This window comes from Loxodonta africana, chromosome 7, assembly GCF_030014295.1.
Source record: "Loxodonta africana isolate mLoxAfr1 chromosome 7, mLoxAfr1.hap2, whole genome shotgun sequence".
Classification (NCBI taxonomy): domain Eukaryota; kingdom Metazoa; phylum Chordata; class Mammalia; order Proboscidea; family Elephantidae; genus Loxodonta; species Loxodonta africana.
Window position 1 is genome coordinate 65,330,021 of NC_087348.1, and position 23,101 is coordinate 65,353,121.

Genomic DNA, 23,101 nt, shown 5'->3' on the forward strand with positions numbered 1-23,101 from the left:
CCAGAGCTTCCCTGGATCAGTTTCTTCAGAGATTTAATCTCTAGTGTTCCTTGCGGGGTGGCTGCAGGAACGTTGCCTGGTGGTGTGTATGGGGAGAATCTGGGCATCTTACTATTCCATAAATACACTTTCAACCAATCCCTCTGATCTCAGCCCCGTCCTTACCCCACTTTCAAAGGCACCTGGTGCCCCTCAGTCCTGAAGCTTTCCAGGGTTCTGCAAGAAAAATGAGTTCCTTTTCAATGAGCTTTAGCAGGCACTGGGGTGCAGCCTCCTCCACTGTACCAAGTCAGTTACCTCTTCATCTGTTCTTCATCTGAATTGTGTTGAGCTGTCTTACCTGCTATTGTCTTCCCTTCCATTCCCTTTTTCTTAGTGGATTTATACCTTCTTTATTCCTTTCTAGTCAGTTTAATAGGAATTTGTGAGGGGGGAAATAGAGATAAAGGCCTGGGCTCAATCCGCCCTGATTAATGGGATGTTCCTAGCTGGCACTTGTAGCCTGCAGTTGAAAAGGATAGTGGAAGTGGTCCCAAACTGACCCTGAGACCGCTCAGCAGGCTGGGATTTGCATTGCCGTGTGGTATGGCAGAAGGTAAGTCTCCCAGAGCTGAAGCCTTGGCACTGTGGCCTTTGTGTCGGCAAGTTTTGTTAGTTTTGTGAGTCTGCTCGTTTTATTCCAGTAACACCTCTGAGATAAATTCTATGTATGAAAGGAATTTACAATGATCAATTGGAAACCAGCTTGCAAAAATTTTTGCCAAATGGCATTACATAGCAAGAAGGCCAAAAAAAAAAACCACGTAAAATGATGGGGAGCTCTTGGACAGATGCTTTCAAATTTTCAATTTTTGCCAAATGGAGAGAATAGCCAAAGAAGATTTATAGGCTTCTTCTGGGGAAGGGGACTGCCTTTCTAAGGGAGATGAGCAGAACTGAGCTGATCTATGTAAGAAGAGGCCTGGGGTCATAAAACCAGACTGTAAAAGGTGGAGAGACTTTTAGGAATGGCCTAATCCCCACAGAGGAGGAAGTTAAGACCTGATTTAAGGCAGTGGCTATAGAAGGTTAGAATGAAGACTTTTAGCTCTGTAGGAAGATCAGGAAGTTGTTTCTGTAGAGAAGGGTTAGTGAAGCACAGCTACTTAATTTCTTTTCATGTTTGTATGCATAGTGTTTCTCCTAAGTGGACCCGCTATAGGGTATAGTGTTGTGATGCCTTTGATAGTGTAACATCAGTGTGATTATTCTATGATTATTCCGATTGCTGTGGTAACTTGGCTCAGGGCACGGACCGCTTTCCTGGCCACATTTCAGGAATTGTCCTATCCTATAGAACTTTCTCCCTTGTTGTTGTTGTTAGGTGTCATTGAATCGGTTCCAACTCATAGCAACCTCATGTACAACAGAATGAAACACTGCTCGGTCCTGTGCCATTCTCACAATTGTTGCTATGTTTGAGCCCATTGTTGCAGCCACTGCATCAATCCATCTCATTGAGGGTCTTCCTCTTTTTTGCTGACCGTCTGCTTTACCAAGCATCATGTCCTTCTCCAGGGACTGGTCCCTTCTGATAACATGTTCAAAGTACATGAGACAAAGTATCATCACCCTGTCTTCTAAGGAGCATTCTGGCTGTACTTCTTTCAAGACAGATTGGTTTGTTCTTCTGGAAGCCCGCAGTATAGTCAATATTCTTCGCCAACAACATAATTTGAAGGCATCAATTGTTCTCTGGTCTCCCTTGTTCATTGTCCAGCTTTCATATGCACATGAGGCAATTGAAAATACCATGGCTTACATCAGGCGCACCTTAGTCCTTAAGGTGACATCTTTGCTTTTCAACACTTCAAAGAGGTCTTTTGAGCAGATTTGCCCAATGCAATATCATTTGTCTTTTTGACTGCTGCTTCAGTAGGTGTTGATTGTGGATTCAAGTAAAATGAAATCTTTGACAACCTCAGTGTTTTCTCCGTTTATCATAATGCTGCTTATTGGTCCAGTTGTGGGGATTTTTGTTTATCCATAGGTGCCAAGAAGCCTTTGCAAGGGTTGGGTCTTCAGTAGGAGCCCAGTATATGTGAAGGCTCTGTTTCCTTCAGGGGAAGCCAGGATGGAGTCACTAATTTCTGGGGAGTGACCTGAAAGCATATAGCAAAAATATGATTAATGACTTGGTGCAGCAGCTCACTGCCCCAGTAAACAGGCCAGCCCAGGCAGGCTGCCTGGACAGAAGCACTCTCCACTCTCTTAATTTCCAACTCCAGGCTTCCTCTCAGCAGGTCTGCAGATAATGGTTGGAGCTTTGTGCCCCGGTAGCTATGGGAGCAAACAGGAGGGGAGGGAATGAACATTCATTGGGCACCTCCTTCATGTCAAGCAGTGTGCCGGGCATCTTCATTATAATGAAGAAAACAGTAACAGTTAGCACTACCAAGTGTTTACCCTGGTGCCAGGCACTGTGTGTAGATTCTTTTTTTCTTCATTTAATCACTAAGCAATCCTATAAGGTAGCTACTGTTATTAGCCACATTTTGCAAGTGAGAAAATTGAGGCAGAGAGATTATATGACTTGCCCAGGTACATACAAGTTAGTAAATATCTAAGATAGGGTAAATTTGATGCGGGTGAAACAGTCTGGTTTTCCGAGTGCCAAGGTAGAAGACTCGAGCAGAGGACTTGATAATAGACATCTGAATTGAAGCTCTGTTTTTAGTTCAATCCAATCTAAGGTTTCTTCTTCGCCCTTTCTGAAAGTGCTTCCTCCTACCTTCACGGTCACATCCTTTCCCTCATTAGTGTCCAGCACAGATACTTTCGTGAATTGAATTGTGTCCCCCAGAACGATCTGTCAACTTGGCTAGGTCATGATTCCCTGGTATGATCATCTACCATTTTATCTTCTGATGTGATTTCCCTGTGTTGTAAATCCTGTCACTATGATGAAATAAGATGGATTAGTGGCTGTTATACTGATGAAGTCTACAAGATTAGGTATTGTCTTAATCCAATCTCTTTTGAAATATAAAAGAGAGAAGCTAGCAGACGAGCGGTGCTGGGAGTAGAGCATGTCCTTTGGACCTGAGGTTCCTGCGCTGAGATGCTCCCAGACCAAGGGAAGACTGGTGACAAGGCCCTTTCTCCAGAGCTAACAGAGGGAGAAAGCCTTTCGCTGGAGCTGCCACCCTGAATTCAGACTTCTAGCCTAGTGGACTGTGAGAAAATAAACTTCTCTTTGTTAAAGCCATCCACTTGTGGTATTTCTGTTATAGCAGCACTAGATAACTAAGACAGTCACCTTGGATGTCATCGGCCTCAAGGAAATCTATGATAATGCATGAATGTGAAGTGTTTTACTCTCGTCTTCAGAGTAGAACAGCCTTAAACTACCCAACTTTGAAAACTTTGAAGAATTTCGTTAGTAACCCCTCCCCTTGTTCAGAGTGTGACTGGCTTAATGAATTTGCGGAGCACAGCAGAAAGTCTTTCTCCTGTCTCTCCCCTCACTTTTCAAGATGCACCCGTCCACACATGGCCTACAGCCACAGAGCATCCTCATTTGCATGGGCTCTGTAGGGCCTCCTTGCACCCACGTGTTTTAAAGAAGAGGGATGCAAACTGCTAGGTCCCTAAGAGGCACACAGTTATAAATGTTATTTCATTTCTTCCATACAGCAGCTCTCTGGTAGGTAGGAGTTTGGTTTAGTGTCAATACCACAGGGTTTCAAATCAGAGAGACTAGGGTTTCAATCCTAACTCTATTATTTAATAGCTGTATGACGTGGAACAAGTTACTGAACTCCTCTGAGCCTAGGTTTCCTCATATGTCAAATGGAGACAATAGTGGCCATCTCACAGAGCTATAAGGGTGAGTGTGATAATGGATGTAAAGCCCTCAGCATAGGGCCGGGCATACAGTGAGCACATAACACGTAGTAATTGTGACATTGGTTTTATTGCAGGGGAAGTGGTAGCCCAGAGAGGCTAACTCATTTGTCTAAGATAGACATTATCCCTATTTTATGTAAAAGGAAACTGAGGCTGAGAGGTCAAGTGTCTTCCCCAAGATTGTACAACCAGTGAGCAACAGAATTTGAGCTAAAACTAGAAGTCAGGTCTCCTGACTTCTCATCTGGGTCTCCTGATATTCACCAAAAGCATCTAGAAAACTGGAATAAATGCCCCAAATCCAGTTATAACTGGCTCTTTGGTGATGGAGCCCAAGCCTAGCCTCCCTTCTGCTGAATCCTGCTTTCTAGAGACAGGGTGCTGGTGAAAAGTGTGTGTGTGTGTACAAATGCATATGTATAAGTGATGGAGCAGGAAAATATCTGGGGAGCCATGATTTCTCAGAGAGCTCCAGGAATGCAATATTTTGGTTAATGGATTTTCTCAGAGTATTAACCTCTTGGTTTCAAGTCTTGTTGAAAGTCATTATGAAATGTGTTGCAGCCATTCACTTTCTGATGCTAGAACAGGCTTCTAGTGAATGTAATTAAATCCTTCTTAAATGACTGAGGATCTTGGCAGGGTCTCCAGTCATCATCAGAATGATCATTTTTTGAGTTCAGGGCTCTAATAACAACCTGTATGTCTTTCCAGCTCTTTTATATCCATTATGCCATTTAATCATGGCAGCAGCCCTGTGTGTGTGTGTGTGTGTGTGCGCGCGCGTGCGTGCATGCGCACACGTGCCCTGGGGATGAGGGGCAGGATGGGGTGATAATTATCCCTATCTCATAGGTGAGGAAGCTGGGACTCCGAGAGCGTGGATGCCTTGTTGAGAATTATGTAGCTTGATAGTAGCAGAGATAGAACTGAAGTGACATTTGCTGAGATCTGGTGTCGTAGAGAAGGGAAAAAAAGGTTTTAGAGTCAGACACACCTGGGTTTAAGTCATGGTTTTGCCACTTACTAATGGTGCTGACCTTTTATTGGAAGCTTTGAGTAGATCATAATTCCATCTAGCCTTGATCTGTAGGAAGGCAGTGTGGTGCAGAGAAAAGAGGCCTGGACTGGGAGTTAGGAGACTCAAATTGGTGTTCTTGGTTCCACCCCTGTTCAGCATGGTGACTTGAACAAAACATATAATCTCTTTAGGTTTTAATTCCTCATTTATAAAAACAGTTGAGCTACTTTTGGAAAGTTCTTTGGAGCTATTATCAAGAGCCTTAAAGATGTCCATTCACTTTCGTTTATTAATTCATATCCTGGAATTCTCTCCTAAGGAAAGTCCTTAAATATGGAAAGAGCTTTATTGTTAAGAATGAACATCATAGCATTTTTATAATTCAGTAAAACTAGAAGCTACCTAAATGTCCAACAGTTGAGATTGGATAAATGACAGCCTGTTTGCTTGACTAATTGGCAGTGTTTACTAAGAGTAACAGCACTGGTTATGTAAAAACAAAACAGAAAGCCATGTATGAAAAAAGTACTGAAAGGAATCATATTTCCCAATGTAGGCAACATTATTGATGCTATCCAAGATGCTTCATAATCCTGCCCTAGTCATCCACCTCAGCTGTCCTTGTGCCACAACTATTTACTGTATATGGTGACCTTGGTGCACATTTTCCTGAACAGATGCCTTTCACCCCTCTATGCTTTTGCATGTGCTGTTCATTCCTCCTGAAATGCCCTTCCATCCCTTGTCCAGCAGGTGAACACCTACTGTCCTTCAGATCCAGCTCTGTGGATTTCCCTCACTTCCTGGATGGAATCAATTGCTCCCTCATCTCTGTTCCTGTACGTTTTATACCTTGGTTCTAGCTTGTACGCATTGTGTTACAGTCTGTGTCTGTTTCTGTCTCTGCACATAGACTGGGAGCTCCTTGAGGGTCAGAACAGTGTTATCGCTAAATCCCCAGTACTTAGAAGTGGGTCTGGGATTTAATAGGCACTTTCAGTACATGTTAAGGAGCCCTGGTAGTGCAGTAGTTAAGTGCTTGGCTACTAATTGAAACGTCAGTGGTTTGAACTCAGGAGCTGCTCTGCAGGAGAAGGATGTGACAGCCTGCTTCCATAAAGGTTGCAGTGTTGGAAACCCTATGGGGCAGTTTAGTTTGTCCTATAGGATCACCATAAGTTGGAATTGATAGCAATGAGTTTTTGGCCGTTCAATACATGTCTGTTACTTTCACAACATTGAATTGTTTTTTACTTTTACTATTTGCTTTTCAGTGTTGTTTGTATATTTTGTAATAACCATGCATTGTACTTATAATAACATTAGTTCAACCATCCATTTATTTTCAGTGAGGTGACTGGCCTAGCTCAGTGGTTCTCAGAATAACCTGGAGAGCTTATTAAAAATGCAGATTCCAGGGCCCCTTAGCAGGCTTCCTCAATCCACATCACCCGGGTAAGAACCTGGAATCAGTGTTGTTAACAAGCAACCATGCAATTATGATATATAGCCATGTATGGGAACCCTTGACCTAAGTACCTTTAAATCCCTTAAGGTAAAGTCTTTCCAGCTCTTGGATTGGCCCCCGTCTCTTGTCACTCCTGCTGTAAGAGACCTCAGCATGAGAGCATTGTGGAGCAACAGGGCAGACAATGGAGAATAACTGTAATAGCTTCCATTATTGAGCACCTATTTTGTCCCAAGGACAGCTTTACATACAGCATTTCTCATCTACCCAACAATACCTTATGGTTAGTTTTATTATCTCCATTTTACAGATGAGGAAACTGAGGCAAAGAAAAATCAAGTGACTTGCCCAAGCTCAAGTAATGAGAAAGCAGCAGAGTTCTGTATTTGAATTCATTTCTGTCAGATTTCAAAGCCCAAGAACTAGACCCTCCATCTTAGACACCCCTTCCCCCAGCAGGGCCACTTGCAGCCCTGCTTTGTGCAGACCTGCCTGGTGTGGGCACCGGCGCCCTCTGTTCAGCAGTGTGGGGTGAGCATCATTGGTGGGCAGTGATGCATCGTGGAAGTGGAGGCTCCAGCTCACCAAATGTGCTGTGGTGCCCACCCGCCTGCTCACAGGGTGCAGTGAAGCAGCGGAATTCAGTTTGTAGCAGTGACCTAAGAGGAGCTATTTTTAGTAAGAAAGTAGGTCAGGGGCTGCAGCGGTGCTGCCTGAGAAATGAACAGCCTCCCCTCTCACCCGGAGGCTTGCTCACTTCTTCTCACGCAGCCAGGGTGGAGGTGAGGAAGGCAGATCTGACATCCTCACGTGACTAAAGTTGTAATTGTCACTCTGGAGTCATAGGGAGAAACACACACACAGGCTCTTGTTTGTGTTTGTCTGGGGTCCTGGCCCCAATCTTTCTCGAGAGATTGGAATCCCTTCTTAAAACATCTCTAATGTGGTGGAAGACTCGTGCATTGAACACATGCTATGAGCCAGCTACTATTCTGGGTTTCATATACACTGTCTTATTTAATCCTTATGATACCTCTGCAAGGTAGGTATTATTACCCCCATTTTGCAGATGTGGAAACAGCGTCACAGAGAAATTAAGCTACTTACTCAAGATCACACAGCTTCTGTGTAGTAGAGCCAGATTTTGAATCCTGAGTTCCTGGGTGGTACAAACAGTTAATGAGCTCTGCTGCTAGCTCAAAGGTTGGCAATTAGAGTCCACCCAGAGGTGCCTTGGAAGAAAGGCGTGACGTTTTACTTCTGAAAAATCAGCCTTTGAAAACCCTATGGAACGTAATTCTACTCTGACACACATGGGGTTGCCGTGAGTCCGGGTCAACTCATGGGCAAGTAATGACAGACACCAGAGCTGACAACCAGTCCATCAAACCATGCTGGAGGTGATTTTTAAATTCTCACTCTACCTCAGCCCCGTCCTATTTGATTCTTCAGAGAGAACAAAGATGGCTGGACTTCTCCGAGTCAGACAGTCTGCTCCTTTCACAACAAGAAAGGGTACCCAGGACACAGACCCCTCCTCCTGAGAGGTGAGAGTACATCCCCACACACTGCTGCCCAGTGAGGCCAGTAGTTGCCAAAAGCAGACCAACCACCTGATTTCCCCAGGCCTGGAGCATTTCAAAATCCTCTGCCCCATACGCCCTACCACATATTAACTTCAGATCTGTGGCAAATTGCAGGGCGCTTATTGGTGATGCATAGGTGGATACGCGCTTGTTAACAGAATGCGGTAATTGACATATCGTGATTCATTATCCACAGCACGGAGGACTCTAGCAGAAGCTCACTTTGTGGCCAGGTGCCACTGGCACCATCAGCCTTGAGGATTTGTTCCTGGCTCTGTTCTGGCTCTCCAGCTGGAAAGCACTATCCCCTCAGGGGCCAGAAGCTGCCTGAGGCTCTGCCTTATCCTGTTCCCTCCTCCAGGCAAGAAAAAAAAAAGCGGGGGGAGGGGGGCGGTGGTGGTTAGGCCATTTCTCCTGCTCCTAAACTGAATGATCTTGGAGGGAGGTTATTTGTTCGTACATTCAACAAACATTTCAAAAAACATTTTTGAAAATGTGCTAGGCACTGGCCTAGGTGCCGGGCATGCAATGGGCAATAAGACAAAGATAGCTTCTGCCCTCAGAGACCTTACAGTCTCTCTCTGTGCCTGTTTCTTTATCATCAAATAGGTAGGAAAGAGAATTGGATTTGTTGATCTCTTCTAGCTCTAAAATTTCAGAACCTGTGGTTCTGGATTACATATATTTATTAATGAGTCATAGTGTCAGTCTTTGTCATTTTTATCCAATGCCAAAGAGGAAAAAAAAGTGAAAATCCAGAATTTCAGAATCTGGATGGGTACCATGGACACAAGCTAATTCAATTTCTTCGCTTCCAGATGGGAAAAATAAGGCTAAAGGAAGGGTGTGACTTGCCCAGCCTATTATCCACAGAGCCAGGATTGGGGGGCAAATCAGCTGAGCCCAGGTTTCACCTGTAGTTCTCCCGAGACTGCCTGCCCACTCAGCACTGCCGACTAGCCCCTCCTTGGAACCCTTTGGGGTGAGTGCTCCCGGATCTCCCCCAACCTACCTCTGAAACCACTACTTCTGGGCTCCTTTACCAGCAACAAAGTCTGTGGAAGAGGAAGAAGTTGGGTGACTTCAAGTCATTTGATTGCAAGCTGGAAGCATGAGCCTGAAGCATTGACTCATTGTGTGTCCTTGGGCTAGACACTTCCCCATTCTGCCCCTCAGCTCTCATACCTGCAAAGTAAAGGGAATGGATAAATGTTTCATTCACCTGCCCTGTGAACCAGTTCTGTTGAATCACTTGGGATAATTGTTCAATGTACAGATTCCTAGATGCCAACTCTAGACTTACTGAATCAGAATTGCAAATTGGGTGCTTGGGAATCTATTTACTTCTAATAACCTTCTAAGTGATGCAGCCAAGTTTTGAGTAGGTGTCTTCCAAGAATCCCTCCAGTTCTGATGGTCTAGGATCCTCTGCCTTCTCTTGCTTGCTCAGTTTCCTTCTTTTCTTTTATCCTTTTTTCCCTGGAGACATCCCCTCACTGTACTGTGAACCTCTCAGGAGCAGGAACTGCATCTTACTCATCTCTGTAGCCCCAGCATCCAGCCTAATGTCTGGCACACAAGAACTATGCAGTCAGCACAGGAAGGAATGGGCTTTTGGGACTTCACTACCACTTGTACACCTCTGAGTAATTTCCATCATTTTTCCTGCAGACTCAATCACTGTAAATCTCTTCTGATATGTTAAATGGAAAGAGCACCGATTTTAGAATCTAACAGAACTGGGCTTGAATCTCAGCTCCCAAGCCATTTAATCTTTTGAAGCTGTAGTTTCCATGACTTTAAACTGCACCTGTTGCTCAAGATTGTTGTGAGGATTATCTAACTACATGAGAAAATGGATGTTAAAATACTTGACATGTAGTAGGAATTCAAATGTTATAGCTTCTTTTCTTCCTTTAAGTGCACAGTGGTGAGGGGCAGGAAAAGGAGGGATAGACACTCAGAAGAATGGAGCATCCCCAAGCTGGGCCACAGAGGATTACATTATGGTCTTTTGTCATCTTGGCTTTCTGGGGCACTGAGGTTCTGACTGAGGCCTAGAGGCACCATGATGGATTCCCACTTGTTCAGCCTTGGGCACATCAGAATTCAGACTTAGACTCTCCTGACTCCAAATGCAGTGTGCTCTCTCCATTACTACAGGGAAGTAGAAAAAGACAGAGAAATTCAAGTTGGTGAAGGGACTATTGTAGGTTTGGGTTTCTTATGCAGGACCAATGTCTGGACTTTCCATAAGAAACCCAGATTCATTCAAAATGGTGGCTTCCAGAGCCAGAGATCTTTGGGTTCATTCTGTTAGCACATTAACTCCCTTCTTCACACACTGTATACTGGGACTGCCAATAGCATGCCGTTTTTCATAAAAGTCTGTTTTTCTAACCAAGTCCAGCTATTTCAGCCCCATTTTACAGAGCAACAGGTTGTGATTAAGACTGCAGACTTTCGAGTTAGACGTAGGTTCAAATCCTGGCCACATCATGTTTAAGCAAACTGTCTCTGAGTTGCAGTTTCTTCCTTTCAGAATAGGGTTAGTAATATATATCTCATTGTACTATGAGAACTAAGTGGATACTAGATGTAAGGCACTTGGCATAGTGCCTGATGCATAGTAAGTAAATCCTCAGTAAATGACAATGCCATGACCTCCTCATTTATAGAAGGTCGGCGAGTATAGTGAGTACTAGAGGGAAGTACCAAAAAGCAACAGTTCTAAGGAGTCTAAGGCAGACTCAGGACAACCTTAGGTATAGTGTTAGAAAGGGACCTGGTATGACTCATTGGAATAAACTCCAGAATAGCTATGTTTTATTTACTCCTTCAGTAGATTTTTATTGACTACCTACTATGTGTCGGACCTTGTGCTAAGAGTTGGAGATATAATGGTGGTAAAACAGATGTGGTCCCTGCCCTCAAGGAGCTTATAATCTTGTGGGGAAATTAGACATTATTAAAATAATGACGCCAGTCATGTAAATTTTAGAATGAATGCTATGAAAGAATGGGCCAAGATGCCATGAGAGCCTATAATAGGGGTCCTGACCCACTTCAGGTGATCAGGAAAGCTTTGCTGAGGAAGTGACATCTGAGCTGAGATGTGAAGGATCATTAGGGGTCAAGTAGGTGCAGGGAGGGATTAGGACGGGGGAAAAGCTTTTTAGACATATGGAGCAGTATAGCCCCCAGAATGAGAGGCAGCTTGATATGTTTTCAAAGAACTGAGCAGGTCAGTCTGACTTGAGTGCAGGAAGTGGGAAGGAGTATGAGGTAAGAAAAGGGGCTGGAAAAGGAGTTGGGGCCTTATAGGCCTTGTTAAGGATTTTGTTCTGTTTATTCTAAGAGCGTGGGGATCGTTGAAGGATTTAGAGTAGAGGAGGGTATATGTGCATGTTGTATCTCTGGAGAGTGATATGATCAATTTGCTATTTCTCAGAGAGCTCTCTGATAATAGTATTAAGAATGGGCTGGAGGTCTTAAGAATGGGTTGTGGGAAGCCCAGTTAAGAGATTTTTACATTAGTCCAAGGAAGAAATAATAGTAGATAGGACTAGAGTAGTAACAGCAGAGATGAGGAGGACTAAGTGGCTAGATATATTTAGGAGGTACAATTGGCAGGACTTGATGATGGGTTGGATGTGGCCGTGAGGAAAGAGAAAGTATGAAGGACAATACTCCAGGTTTCTGGATGCATGTGTAGACTATAGCCCTACCATTCACTAAGCAAAAAAAAAAGTGAAAAGCAGATTTGGGTTGAAAGATCTTGATCTGCATTTGAACACATTGCTTTTGAGATGCCTTTAAGACATCCAAGTATAGAGGATCTATATATAGGGCCACAGAGGGTAGGACAGAATGGCCTTGGAATGCCTTTGGGCAGTCTGACCCAGATCCAGGCTCTCTGGGGTCAGGCTTATAGTCCAGTTGGTCTGAGGACCCATGATTTGCTTCCCACCCCTTATGGCTGTTTTCTTCTCAGAGTGTCCTGAGAAAGAATGCCATGAGGAATCTTAGCCTAAGGAGGTATATGAACGGTCTGAGGAGAGAGTCTGCTTCTTTAAGGTAAACAACTCAGTGATACATGTTGTTTAAGGTGGACTTTTTTTCTTCTATGGGTGAGATATTTGTGGGGATGGTTTTTGTGTGTTCTTTTGTTCATTTTTTTATTCATTTACTAATTAAAATATTCGCTACTAATATATACCTCCTGTGTGGCAGGTTCAATGCCTAGTCAGAAAGGACCCCTGATTCTTTAGGGAGTGACGCCCCCAGAGCCCATCTGGCATTGCTGTTCTTATTCTTTCAAAGAAACCAAGCAGGATGGGGCACTTTGTCTGAATGCTGACTCTCCAAGATGCTGAACTGCTGACTTTATCAAGGGGACACGTCCTTGAGTTCAGAGGCTTGGTTTGTCAGGGGCTTTCTGCAGCCACAACTCCCTAGTCTATCTCTGGGGCCTCCACTCTTTTGCAGTCTCCATCAACTGTACCTGCATGGATGCCATGTCTCTACTTTGAGTGGGCTCAGCTGGGCAGTCAAAGCCATGTGTTCTGGTTTATTGTCTGAGAGCATATTTTTTGTGTCCAGGTGAGTGTGAAAGTGAAGGAAGGTAAGCTTGAAGGAAGGTGAGGGTGAAGGAAGGTGAGGGCGAAGGAAGATGATGGTGAAGGAAGTGGCAGAGTAACCTTCGAGTTCTCCGGAGCAGTGACAGGGTGGCTGGATTGGGTGTTTCAGGTGGGGGATGGGCAGAGGAGTGACTCATCCAGCACTGGCACCATGTCATAGGCTCTGTGACTACCCATGTGGACTAGATATGTGCTGAGAACAATTGTGCAAATCCGAGCTCCTGAACCACATGAATTCAGGACAGTGATTACCGTCATGAAAGGAAACATCAGCTCCTTTTAAAAATCCTTTAGTGTATTTAAAATGCAATGTAGTGAGGGGGAAAAAAACAGTTTATGCTATTTGAACACTGAGGGAGGCTGGCATTCCCTATGTCAGTGAACAAAGCACAAAGCTGGAGCAGATGTCAAGCTTCTGCTGGGGGAGGCGTTCCTGCAGAGGCTGGATGACCATGTGTCAAGTGGGGCACACAGGATGGGGAGGTGGACTAAGAATCACAGCGCTAAGATTCTCTGATTCTTGGCTCTTATTTGCAACTTGAAAAGTAAGCCTGCCTAGGCATTCAGCAGACCGATATAAAGTGTCCTTGAAGTCATAAGGTCCTAGGCTCAAATCCAGCTCCACTTTTAGCTGCGTGACTTGGGCAGGTTGCTCTCTGAGCCTCCTCCTTCCTGTCTGTAAAACAGGTTTGCAATACCTTGCAGGGTTTTGCATATGAGAGGGTTAAATGAGTTAAGCCTAGCAGCTAGCACCCCAAGGAGGTAAGGAGAGGAGAGGCCTGTGGTGCCTCGGATCAGCTGTCAGCTCTGTGGTGCATGCACGTGGCCTTGGGTCTGCACACTCTGCTCAGGGATAATATCCGTTGCTCCCCAGAGCACAAACGCAGGCATGTGTCAGCTTACGGGCAGCCTGGGGTGGGCCGGGACACTCTCTGTCCAGTTTCTGAGGACTGATGCCCGCTCACCAAGCAATTAGCCCATCCAGCTTAAATTCCCCCATGAACTCAGTCTTCGTTACAAAGAAATCCTTTCAGGTGCCAAGGGTAGCATGTTGCTTGCAACCTAACCCCTGTAAGAATTCTGGCTATGTCCCTTTCCCATACCAGCTCTTTCCTGAAACTGATTTTATGAGGAGTTATTTTCCTAATACGTGAATAAATTCCTGAAGCGTGCTTTTGATGGTGTCTCAAGAGGTTCACACTGTTCTTATTTTCCAGGGGAACATTAACAAGACACAGACCAGCCTTTGGATGGGGCTGGCATAGTCACTGTAAACTGGTGGCTATTTGCTGCCTGTAAAATCCTTGACACCCTGGGCAGGGCTCTCCGTCTGATGTCACTATCGTGCACCATGAAGCACACTTGAATCCTGCCAACCTGGAAACATTTGTTTCTGTTTGGAGTGCCCATCATAGTCGTCACAGTTCACATCCATGCATACAAAGCAGATTTGTGCTCACCAGTTATTTTTTCTGCTCATTATCTCTGTGGGCTCTGTTGGGCAGGGTTATGGGTGCCTCTTCAGATTGAGAGAGTAATGCTGCAAGGTGCAATAGTTTGTCTGAGGTCATGTAGCTAATTATTGGCACAGCTGTATTTTTCAAATCCTGGTCTTCTAAAGAGTAGCTTGACATAATGAAAAACACCATCCAGGATTTGCATCCAGCTACGTATTCATGAGCCACGTGGCCTTGAGGCAGCTAGTTATTAATATTAAAAGTGGTTATTAATATTAGTAATACCAGTAAAGTGTACTAAGTATCTGGCCCAATGGTAGGCGCTCTAAACCATATCTCACTGAATTCTGACAGTAGACCTATGACATGGGTTTTATTATTATCCGTTTTACAGATAAGCATCCGAAAATTCAGCAAGCTAAAGTAATTTCCCTGTCCAATCCTCTATTTCTCTATAAAATGAAATATTAATACCCGCTCACCCCAAGAGGGTGATTCTGAGAACTGAATGAGGTAATGTATGCAAAGTACCTGGAATAGAGGTGCTCAATCAATGCTTGTTTCCTCTCTCAAGTTTCCCCTCTGACTCCTAATGCAGTGATCTTTCCACTGCACCCCACTTAATACCATAAAAGCTGAGGTCATGTTGAAGTCCTTTCCGTAGCTTTCTCCATCACACTCATCCCCATGCTCTAGAGGCCACTTCAAGTCTCTATCTGAGCTCCCTGTCAGATACCGCCTGTGTAGTCTTATGCCAGTTGAGGAAACATCACCCTTCCCTGGCATGCTGCATCACACCCCTGACATTTGTCCCAGTCTGTGTTTTGGAACGCTAAAGCCTCCCCTGGCCTCCCCAGCCACAGGGTTTTCTCCTTTCCTGACTTTCTCTAAGGCAAGTGTGGCTTATTTCCCTTATTTTGGCGTTTTACATGGGACTCTTTCACGTTGTTATTTGTGTTTCATGGGGCCCACATATGGAAATGACCTGGAACCCAGATCTCCTGATTTCTAGTCTCATGCTCTGAAGCTTATTTTTATTTAATGTTTAAGAGGAATACCCAATAGGTCATGGTCAAATATAAGAGCCCTATCTTTGGGAATCTTCAGAAATTTGATCACTTGGCTTTCAATAAATAAATATTCATTGAGCACCTAACTCTCAGCCAAACTCTATGTTAGACACTGGATATGGCAGTTAAGGAAAGGGACAAGGTCTGTCTTTCATGGAGCTTTCATGAAACTCACATTCTAGTGTGAGAAGAAAATAAGAAAAATACTAGCATGTAAATCTGTAAGATAATATCAGATTTCAACTGCCATGAAAGAAAGAAATAGAATGACAGCGTAAGAGTAACTGATGTTCACTTTGTATAGGATGGTCAGGAAGGACTTCTTGAGGAGGTGACATTTGGAGCTGAGATCAGAAGAATGAGAAGCTGGGGTAATAGCATTATAGACAGGGAACAATGAGAACAAAGACTGAGAGGTGGAAAGGGCTTGGCCATTCCAGGAGTAAAATGGAGACCAGGATGGCTGGAACACAGGGAGAATGGTGATAAAGTCAGAGGTAAGCTTGGGCTAGATCATGTTGGGCCCTGGAGGAATTTGAATTTTTTTCTAGAATCAGTGGGAAGCCAGTGAAGATGTAATCTTAAGGAAGACTGAAGCAGTGAAGTGGAGAATGGGTTGTAAAATGTATAAAAGGAAGCAGAGAGACCAGTTAGGAGGCTGTTGCAATAGTTCGAGACATGACAATAGCCTGGACTGAGTTATGGCAATGGAGACACAGAGAAGCAGCTAAATTTATGATTGTGTTGAAGTTAGGACAGCAAGGTTTGAGGAAGGATCAGATGAAATAATCCATTCTCCTTAGTCCAGTCAGTACCCAATTACTCCAGAAAAACCAAACCCACTGCCATTGGATTGATTCCGACTCATAGCAGCTTCACAGGGTTTCTAAGGCTGTAAATCTCTACAGAAGTAGACTGCCACATCTTTCTCCGACCTTTCAGTTAACAGTCCATTGCTTTAACCACTGGGAAACCAGGTCTTCTTCAGTACCCAATTAGTGTAGGGCAAAATGATACCTAGTTTAAATTCTTTACCTGGAGGAGTGGCAGGAGTTATCTCCTGGTAGTGTGTGGACTTGAGAGGTGATAGACCTGACTGCTAGGATGTATCTGTGCAAATTTGAGAGACTGGATATAGTCCCATTCTTACATCTCTAAGGGACAACTTGGTGATATAAAAACGGGAGAGATTTTTGAAGAATACATTCATCCAACAGACAGTTAATAAGTACCTTGCCTGTGGCTGGTCCTCTGCTGATGGTGAATAAGATAGGGCTCTGCTCTTTAGAAGGAACCCTGGTGGTGCAATGGTTAAACACGCAGCGGTGTGTTCAAACTCTCCAGTGACTCCATGGGAGAAAAGACCAGGTGATCTACTCCTATAAAGATTACAGTCTTGGAAACCCTACGGGGCAGTTCTACTTTGTCATGCAAGTTGCTGTGAGTCGCCACACAACAACAACAACTGTTCTTTAGGGCCTTCCATCTCATGGGTTGTTGTTGTTGTTAGGTGCTGTCGAAGTCGGAACCAACGTTATGTACAACAGAAAAAAAACACTGCCCGGTCCTGCGCCATTCTCACAGTCGTCGCTATGTTTGAGCCCATTGTGGGAGCCACTGCGTCAATCCATCTTGTGGAGGGTCTTTCTCTTTTTCAGTGACTGTCTACCTTACCAAGCATGATGTCATTCTCCAGGGACTCGTCCCTCCTGATAACATGTCCAAAGTTATATGAGATGAAATCTCATCATCCTTGCTGCCAAGGAGCACTCTGACTGTACTCCTTCCAGGACAGGCTTGTTTGTTCTTCTAGAACAACACTGTAATTCAAGTAGATCAATTCTTCTTCAGTCTTCCTTATTCATTGCTAAACTTTTGCATGCATATGAGGCAATTGAAAATATTTTGGCCTGGTGTCAAGCACACCATAGTCCTCAAAGTGACATTTTTGCTTTTCAACACTTTAAAGAGGTCTTTTGCAACAGATTTGCCCAATGCAATGCATCTTTTGATTTCTTGACTGCTGCTTCCATGGGCGTTGACTGTGGATCCAAGTAAAATGAAATCCTTAACAGCTTCAGTCTTTTCACCGTTTATCATGATGTTGCTTATTGGTTCAGTTGTGAGGATTTTTGTTTTCTTTATGTTGAGGTATAATCCATACTGAAGGCTGTAGTCTTTGATTTTCATCCGTAAGTACTTCAAGTCCTCTTTACTTTCAGGAAGCAAGGTTGTGTCATCTGCATATCACAGGTTGTTGATGAGTCTTCCTCCAATCCTGATGTCACATTCTTCTTCATATAATCCAGAATCTCTGTGAGTCGGTATAGTGGCAAGGGGGAGACAAAGGAAAGTGGGAACAGGAAGGAGAGGACTAAGTTTTCATAGAGGGAGGCTGCACAGAGAATCTGGATCTCAGAAGGGGGTAAAGGAAAAAAGCATTCCAAAAAAAAAAAAAAGAAATAGTATTTGCAAAGACCCAGAATCCTGAAAGAGAGGAGTGTCTTCAAGAAATAGAAAACACCTCAGTGTGGCTGGGGTTTAGAGTGTGAGTTGTGGAGGTGGTGGGTGGTGTGTAAGGTTACTGACTACACTGTAAAGGGTCTTGTGTGGCATGCTGAGGATGTTGAACTTAATTCTTTAGGTATCAGGGAACCAACAGAGGCCTTGAAGCAAGGAGCTAGTCGATGGAAAACAAATAGCTGCCCCATTGACTGCTAATCAATCAAATTCCCATTTCCTACTAAGCCTGGATGCAGCCTCAGAAATGTTCTCAAAATGGTACTCCAGGCAGTCACTTCCAGTCAACCAGAGTTGGCACAGGATGAAACCTATTTGCCATTCCTGAAAGAAGATGAGTTTAAGGAGAGAAGGGTTCTAGGACCCAAAACTACCATTTGCAATAGCCTCATCAGCTGCAATTATTTTCATCAGCCACAATTATAAGTTGCCTACATTGTATAAGGCACATGGTGGAGAACAGTGAGAGAGAAATCAGTGTCTGCCATTGAAGGGAGAGAGGCCATCAGGCTGAAGGAAGAAATAACAACGTGGAGGAGTATATTTCTGAGTGCGACCATGGTTGTATGAATTCAAATGGGGCAGAAGGGAAGCAGAAAGTATCAGGCTGTCAAGGAAGCCCCATCCTGGAGCCGTTGCGTGGATGGCTTTGACCTGTGAGGAAGTGCAGTGCTCCAGTAAATGCAAGGCCTCCTGCCCAGCAGACATTGGTCCTTTTCCCCAGGAGGCTCTTTTTAAGAGGCAGTCTAGCTCCTTGGAAGAAGATAAGAAGTCCTGGGCTGAGGAATCAGGAAGTTACCATTAGTCTGGGATTGTCTTTGCCAGTTATGTATCTCTGACACCCAGCACAGAACTTGGCGCATGATAGGTGCTCAGCGGTGCTTGTTGAATAAATGAACAAGAAAAATAAATTAACCAACCAACTATCCATCCTGGGTTCTAATCCTAGCTCCTGAATTTCAGATCTTTCGGCTTTGCACTGAGCTGGTTGTCTCTAAAGCCCTTCACATTCTGCTGTTCTAGGATTCTAGAATGATGAGTAGAATGGTTCAGAGCAAGCCAAGTCATCACTCATATTTCTAATATGCCTCAGATTTAGTCAGAATAAAATATCAAAATCAAGTACTACTTTACAACATCTCAGATATGCCTTCTAAAAACAGAACCTGCGTCTGTCTCTGAGTTGTGAAGAAAATGTATTAGGTTATATTAAACAGAAAGATTGTCCTTTTTGTAGGAAAAAAAAAAAAAAGAATTATGTCTCATCTTTCTGACTAGGGATTTTAATTGGGATTTGAGTCAGTTTGATCTAAATTTGAGCATCCATCCAGAGAACATTTATTGACATCTGCTATGAGCAAGGCCTTGTGGCATGTGGGAGATACGAAGATGAACAGGATACGGCTCCCTCCAGGCAGGAACTGACGGTCTAGTCAGAGATATAACACACATGCGCACTTGTCTGTGACCCTAGGTGGACGGGGTGGAGCTGGGACAGCCCAGATCCAGGGTTAGGAAGGAAATCCCTTCCAAGCACATTATACAAGTAGGAAGTCTGCCTTTTACCACAACTGTATGGAGCTCAGGAATCGGACTGAGCTACCGTGATCATGAGGATGTACTCTGTGGCTGACCAGAACTCCCAGTCAGCCGGCAGCCACCAGGTTGGCAACCTCAGCCCAAGCTATTATTGGCAGTGAAAATCATCTCAGACTTTGAGCCATTGGCCTTTACAAACAGTGTACCCGCTGCCAAGTTCAGTGGCCACTTTTTATGGCTCCCCGTCCTCGGGGTCCCTGGGCAGTGCAAACAGTTAACATGCTCAGCTGCCAACCAAAAGGTTGGAGATTCAAGTCCACCCAGAAATGCCTTGGATGAAAGGCCTGGTGATTTACTTCTAAAAAATCAGCCGTTAAAAACCCTATGGAGCACAATTCTACTCTGACAACACATGGAGTCACTTGATAGCAACTAGCTTTTTTTAATCCTCAGGGTTGATTTCAAGAAAAAGTTGTTCACTGCAACAGGAATTTGTATTCTTTTGTAAGACTGGAAACTATTTGCCCAATGTGTGACCCTTTCTGCTTTGGCTGCCACTGAAATTCAGGGCCTAACTAAAATGATGGGAGCATCTACTTTCTGACTCTGATCCAACAATTGTTTGTTTAATCCTTCTCGTGCAGGGCTAGATTGTGAGTAGGAGACTCAAACTGACCCTGCCCTCAAGGCATAAGGATGACATTAAAGATGTGTGAACCAGACCCAGGAAGAGCTGTAATACCACCTGTTAGAGATCAAGGATGAGCGAGAGGGACAAATGAAGTACTAGAGGAGCCAGAGGAGAAAGAGTTAGTTTTTAGGTTGAGGGTATAAAGGAAAAGCCTAAAGCAGATCCATGTGGTAGGCTCTGAAAAATGTAGGGATCATACACACTGAAATAGGTATAGTAGATTTTCTAAAATAAAGTAACAGCAAAAGCATGAAGGAAGGGAAAAATTACTAGGTATGTTTAGGGAACTGGGAATATTTCAGTTTGACTAACAAAGGGAACATGCAGAGGAATAATGCTTCAAATAAAAGTTGAGGCCAGATCACAGAGGACCTTAGATGCTCTAGGGTAATGCAATTATATGTTTAATTCTACAGGTAATATGATATCACTAATTCTTGTTAAGCAGGAGTATGACAGAAAATACTAGGGTTGGAAAGGACTTTGGAGATCATCCAGTTCAGCCTTCCATCTCACACGTAAAGACTGAATCCCAAGAAGGGAAGTTACTAACCCACGGTCAGACAACTACTAAATGGTGGAGCCAGAGCCAGGGCCAGAACCAGTTTCTGGCTTCAAATACAGTGGTCTTTTTACAGATTAATGAGGCTTTCTAGTGGAGGTAGATGGTGGAAAGAGAAGAGCCTGAGTCAGGGAGAGCCTTGGGAGGCTTTTATAGTTCAGATGAAAAGTAATGCATGAGGTCTTTAATCGGGGCATTGGCAGTGGGCTGACAGGGAAGAGGCTGATGGGAGAGACAACACAGAGGTTCTGTCAACGGGGCTTGGATGTGGAAGGCAGATGAGAGAGAGAACTCACTCTACTTCTACTTTCTTCAGTTGCTGTTCTTTTCTGAATTGTCCCATTGGGTTCCATTTGGTAAATTACCTCTTAGGAGGAAAGAAAGGGTGCAAATCCAAAATAAGTATATCAGGCACCTTCATTATTTCCAAAGTTGAGCCTCTTTGTGATTTTGTTTATTAATTTATTTTTGTTCCTCTTGCCTAGAGGGCCTGGTTCTTTCCAGAACCTGGCCGTCCAGGTCTTATAAGTCCTCAGAAACCTGATCCATTTGCCAGCTGCCACTCTGGCTTCATGGTTTTACACATGGGGTGTTGGAGCTGCTGTCATCGTCTGAGTGCCTCTGGTTTTGGGTTTCCTGCCAGGTTCTGTGAAGGTGCTACCTGTGTGACTTGTCTCTTGTCTCTTGACTCTGGGTTTGGAACCAAAGCCTTGAGACAACCTCCAGACCATACTGAGCTCCAGAATAGAACAGGCACCTGGCCTGAGAAAGGGCACTGGGCTGGGCTTTACTCATCTGTGGGGCCTTGCCCCAGGTCTGTAGACCACCTGCCTCTGAGCATTAAACTGCAGATGCCAAGGCTCTATCTTATACCCACTGAATCAGACTTTCTGGAAGCAGGACCAAGGATCTGTATGTTTGACAAGTGCCCCAGGTGATTCTTATGTACCTAAAGTTTGAGAATCTGCCTTTGATTACTTAATTTTTTTTTTTTCTGGGCCTCAGTTTCATTGTTTGAAAATGAAGAAATTAGGTGTTCAATTTACTGTGAAAATAAAAAAGTGCTTTGGGAAAATGCTGTAAGTTTATCTATCTGTCTATCTATATCTATCTGTCTTTTTTTTTTTTATATAGTATTAGGTTCACAATCTTGGGATCAAGGAAATTTAAAACATTTCTCTGGCTGAAATATACTCAAAACTGATGAAAGGTCTAAGTGCTGGCACTTAGAAAGTGTATGTTTACTGAGTAAGTGAATACATGAATGAATACCCAGGAAAGACAGGCCCCGAAGCTAGATCATTAAGCTTTCTCTTCAGACTCCTCATGCATTCGGTCAGCATCATTAATATGTGCCAGGGCACTGTGCCAGGCTGAGGATATAGAGATAAATAAGACATGGTTCCTGACCTTAAGGGTTTGGAGATCAATATGAAAATGAGTGTTCAATACAAAGTGATAAGCACCGAAGTGGGCAGAGGATGGATAATAGTGCTTTGGAAGCAAGAGCAAGAGCCAGCTCTGCCTGGGGCTGTCAGGGAAGGTGTCTTAAAAGAGCCGATTTTGGAGCTGTGCCTTGAAGATGAGTAGGATTATTTCAAGAAGGAAAGCTCTTTTCACAGTCCTGGTGTGGGACCTATTTATTCCATTCTATGAAATTCTCTCCTCATTTTCCTCCCCTTGTCCCCCATCAAACCAATCTTAGGGACCAAGTGTTCTTGGCTTTTTTTCTTTTTCCCCTACCAAAAACTTTCTTTCACACTCTTAATCAACCCTTAGGCTTAGTCCTAAACACTTAGGTTTAAAATAGTATTCTATTGAAGGGTGTGTGTGTGTGTATGTGTGTGATTTACATTGTTACCCCCAAAAGTTTTAAACCCAAGCAGTTTTAAGCTCTAATGGAGGGCTCCTTTATTTGTATATTTACTTTTTATGTCAGCCAGCTGATAGGAGAGATGTTATACTTTGTTGGTTAGTTGTTTTTTGGGGAAAAAGAAGATAGGAGACAACTAGTTTCCCCCAGTCCTCATTATTGTACTAAATAAATAATCACTACTTCCCTTACCTCTAAGGAATCAAGGATTAATAGATGGTCTCTGCCTCAGGCAGGTGCTAATTAGAAATGCAGAATCTCAGACCCTACCTGAGACCTGCTGAATCAAACCCTGCATTTTAACAAGATTTCCATGCAATTTATATGTACATTAAAGTTGGAGATTGTGAAACGAGTGGTTTATCCCCTTTTATTGATTAGGACACTGACGGTCCAGAGAGATTAAGGAGCTTGCCCAAGATCACAAAACAAATAGCAGAGACAAGATTCAAGCTGTGGTTTATCCAGTTCCAAGTCCAGGACTCTGTTAATGGTAGTACTGGACTTCTTTGTACCATTTTAACTAGAGAACACTCTTCAGTGATTCATAGGCAGTAAAAAGGAAAAAAAAAAAGACATTTTCTCAAGGTACAAAGCGTAAGGTCTCTTACTCTTCTTGGGGTGCTGCAGGGGACAGGAAGAATCAAAGGGGAGCTTGAATACTAACCGTTGACTTTATGCCAGACACTTGGACAATTCTGTATGGAAGGTAACACCCTCCCCATCTTAGATGGTAAGAACCCTCAGCATTTTACTGAGAATAATCATCCTATAAGGACTGTTACG

The 23,101-nt window shown here is 43.8% G+C and overlaps 1 protein-coding gene across 6 annotated transcripts in view; it reads left to right on the forward strand.

The window, feature by feature from the left end:
• Positions 1-23,101, forward strand: part of SERGEF (secretion regulating guanine nucleotide exchange factor) — a 267,343-nt gene that overhangs the window by 202,268 nt on the left and 41,974 nt on the right. Inside the window, exon 11 of one of the 6 annotated variants that reach the window (XM_064288366.1) lies at positions 1-23,101. This exon is cut by the window's left edge and continues 20,909 nt beyond it; it is cut by the window's right edge and continues 19,472 nt beyond it. The exons of the other annotated variants lie outside the window; for them this stretch is intronic. The gene's annotated coding sequence lies outside the window, so the exon portion shown is untranslated. 6 annotated transcript variants of the gene reach the window in all.